We start from the raw sequence: 4,221 nt of genomic DNA, 5'->3' as shown, positions 1-4,221 counted from the left end.
AATACCTCACTGGAAATTACAAAATATCAATAACTGAATAGAAAGGACTTTTTAAAATAAATACTTGTGAAATGTGGCAGAAACCATAGAAATTTACAATCTCAAGTGAATTTCTTTAAAAATTGAGAAAAATCAGAATAAATGACATAAATGTTTACTGAAATAGTGAAATAATATCAATAATAGTGCTCCCACAAAAATCTTGAAGTGGGAATACAAATATGATAAAATAAAAAACAATTTTAAGTTATTATTTCTAGAAAACAAAGAAAAACCAAATAATATATATTTTTTAAAAGCCTGGTTGTTTTAAAGGCTAATAAAACAAAAAAATTTGAGTAGGATAGATCAACAAAGAAAGACAGGAGACACAACTTGAAAATAATGCGGAGGATGGCTGCCAGCAACATTTCTAACACCAGTCATCATAAAACAAGTCCAAGGAGGCATTGATATAAATCATCTTTGGAAGACACGGAAATCTAAAGAACAGGAAGGATTCATTAATTTGGAAATGCTGCCCCACAAGCTAAGATTTACTGTCGTGTCCTCCCTGAATGCAACTGACCTCTGCTTATCTTCATGTGTTTGGCAGGACCTTGCGAAAGATGGCAAGGGTTATGTAAATCCACTTGGGGTCACTGTTCCATATATAATGAGAACCCACCTCTAGGATTTTCTTTCAGAAACTTATATATGCAGCTGGAGGAAGGCAACCTCACCTTCACTGCTAACCCAGAGGAGGGAGTAAACTATTTTATGTCCAAGAATCTCTTAGAAGATTCACCAAAGGAAATAGAAAAGTTAATCTTCTGTATAAGAACACTGAATTGGAAGAAAAAACCTGAGACTCTATCTTGATGAAAGGAGAGATGTCTTGGATGACCTTGTAATGTTGCATAATTTTAGAAATCAATTCTTGCCCAATGCACTGAGAGAATTTTTTCATCATATCCATGCCCCTGAAGAGCATGGGGAGTGTCTTGAAACTCTCCTAACAAAGTTCTTGCATAGGTTCTGTGCTTGTAACCCCAATTTAATGCAAGAACTTGGCCTTAGTCTTGATGCTGTCTATATACTACGCTACTCATTTTTTTCATAAATTTATTCATTTATTTTAAAGAAGGAGAGTGGGGGTGAGGCAGACGGAGAGGGAGAAAGAGAATCTCAGCCAGACTCCCTGCTGTGCCAGGAGCCTGATGTGGGACTCAGTCTCATGACCCTGAGATCTTAACCTGAGCAGAAATTAAGAGCGGACACTCTTTTTTAAAATACCGTGTCATGTGTACATGTTTAGCTAAAGAGATTTGTAATCATAATCATTTTATTTTAAAGATTATAATGAAGCCCTTCCTTTCTCTCTCAAAATAAATAAATAAATAAAAATAATAGGGACAAAATTATAGGTACAATAGGATAAAAACAAACAAAAAGAAACAATGCTTTTAATATTAAGAACTAGAAAAAACTTAAACATCTATTAACAGAAGAATTGATGAACAAATTTGGCCTAGCTATAGAATGGAATATTACACAGCAGAATTGGTGGACATGTATTTATATGGATAAACGTCAAATATAAGGCTACATAAAAATTCTATTTGAAGAATACATATAGCATGCTACCAGTTGAATGGAGCTTTTAAACTCACAAAATAATATCAGCTTTAAATCTTAATGTCTTCAGAGGATTCTACCCATTCCCCTCTTTTTTGTTGTTGTCTGCAACCCTGAAATCAGTTCCCAGTATTAGTATAATATTTTGACTGCTACGTTCTCATCATTCTCTCTAATATTACTACTGTCATAATTCTTGAATATTTTAAGATCCACAAAGAGAATCCGTGCAATTCCCTGGCATCTCAGTTTCTTGAAGTTCTCTTATTCAATGATCTTCACACTCCCTCCACCATCACTGCCATGGATAAACTCTCAATCCTGAGCGCTCCGGCCATCACTTCCTGTCTCCAGAACTAAATATCTCTGGTATGCACACATCTTTGATCTTCCTATGATTTACTGTGCTAATTTCCTAGGGCTACTATATAACAAAGTATCACAAACTGAGTGGTTTAAAACAACAGACATTTATTCTCTCACAATTCTGGGGACCATAATCAAGAGTCAAGAAGTCCATAATCAAGGGTCAGCAGGGTCATGCTCCCTTGGAGGCTTTTAGGGAAGAATCTTTCCTTGCCTCTTTTAGCTTTTGGTGGTTTCTGGGCTTCTTGGTGTTTTTTAGCCTGTGGCAGCATAACTCCATTCTCAACCTCCGTCTTCACAAGGCTGTCTTACCTCTGTGTCTGTGTCAAATTTCCTTTTTCATAAAAGGTCACATCGGCCATTTTTTTAAAAAAGATTTTTTAATTTTTTTATTTATTTGAGAATGAGAGAGAGAGAGCACAAACAAGGGGAGCAGCAGAGGCAGAGGGAGAAGCAGACTCCCTGCTGAGCAGGGAGCCCGACATAGGACTTGATCCCAGGAACCTGAGATCATGACCTGAGCTGAAGGCAGACGCCTAACCGACTGAGCAACCCAGGTCACCAGCCATTAAATTAAGGCCGCTCTAATCTAGCATGGCCTCTTCTTAACTTGGTTACATCTGCAAAGACTATTTCCAAATACAGTCACATTCACAGGTACCAGGGGTTAGGACTTGAACATATGTTTTGGGGGACACAGTTCGACCTAGAATATTTACAATCCATTGGTACTAACAATTTCTCTGTTCCTCACAGGTAGCATGCCTTGATTCTCTATTAGTCAGTTTAGAAATCCAAATTTCTTGACCCTCTCTGATTTCATCATGCTATTATGGAAAAAAAATTTTTTTTGTTATTCCACATACACACTTGCACACCACCAGTGGCTAGAAAACACACACATACATACAGCCTGCTCTCAATTGAAGTTTCTAATCATAAACCCTGAATATGTGCTTTCAAGTTGCCTGACATTGTATTAACATTTCATTATTGCATTTATACTTGTAAGCTTCCCTACAAGTATTTCATCCCTTCTTTTCCCTCAAATTTCCAGCCCACTTCCTACTACCTCATTCTTAGCCATTGACCTTACCACTTAGTTCCCTGAGAAGATAGGGACAATCAGAAGAGACTTTCCACGAGCCCCCACAACTATTTGCAGTAATCCACCTACATCTGAGCTTAGATAGTGCCCTTCTCTACCACACATCTTCACCCTCTCACCTTTGAACTAGAGCTCATCGCCTATCACAGACAATGTCCTTGCTTAGCAATTTTCCCTTTCTCTTTTCACCGACTTTCCCTCTCTACTGGAATTTTCTGTAAGTGCATAGATATGGACTTGTTCCATAAAAAACAAAACCAAAAACAAACAACAACAACAACAACAACAACAACAAAATGGTCTTTCTTTACATTCGTTCCAGGACTGCTCCATTTATCTCCTTGCCTATACTCACTTTTTTCAATTTTCCTTTTCCCACTCACTACTGAACCTCTACCGACAAGCTTTCATTGCCACCACTCAACCAAAATGGCTCTTCTCAAGGTCACTGATGACTGTCAACAGGAGAATTCCATCGTTATTTCTCAGGTTTATTTTGTTTGATCCATTATCATCATTTGATGTATTTGTGGCTTTGAGAAAACTCCACTCTCTGGCTTTTCCTTCTTTCTAAAAAAATTCTTTCATGCACCTAACTGCTTCCTCCCTGTCTCACAATCATAATGCTTGGGTTTACTGAGGATCAGTATGTGGACTTCTTTTCTTTTCTATTTATGCTAATTCCCTTGGTGACCTTTAAAAGCCGTTTATACGTTAATGCTTCCCAATTATGTACCTGCAATCTTCTTTCCCCTGCCATCCAGCTTCACATATACCACTACCCCTTTGACATCTTCACTTGGGATGTCTAACACATAGCTAATTTACCATACTCAAAACTGAGCTCCTGACCCGTTTACCACAATGCCTCTACACATGCTCTATGTAGAGATTTTTTAGAAAACTTCTGTTAGTGGTAACTCAAACTGCTGAAGACTAATCCTCCCCGGGAGCCGCCATTATCTTTCATCTGGATGGCTGCAGTTGTCTCCCAAGTGACCTTTTTGCTCTCCATCCTTGTCCCTATCCCCCCTGCAGTTCATTGTTAACGTACCAGAATTTTCCTGTCAAAAGTGTGACTCTAGTCATACCTCTCTTTTGCATAAAAGACTACCAAAATGTTTCCGTCT

At 37.9% G+C, this 4,221-nt stretch overlaps 1 pseudogene; it reads left to right on the top strand.

Annotated features, from left to right (window-relative positions):
* The first annotated feature begins 384 nt into the window (after positions 1-384).
* LOC103657954 lies at positions 385-1,102 on the top strand (annotated as a pseudogene).
* The last annotated feature ends 3,119 nt before the right edge of the window (positions 1,103-4,221 follow it).

The sequence above is a fragment of the Ursus maritimus genome, unplaced genomic scaffold, assembly GCF_017311325.1.
Source record: "Ursus maritimus isolate PB19 unplaced genomic scaffold, ASM1731132v1 scaffold_11, whole genome shotgun sequence".
Taxonomy (NCBI): Eukaryota; Metazoa; Chordata; class Mammalia; order Carnivora; family Ursidae; genus Ursus; species Ursus maritimus.
The sequence above is the reverse complement of the archived record's forward strand: the minus strand, read 5'-3'. Positions and strand labels throughout refer to the sequence as shown.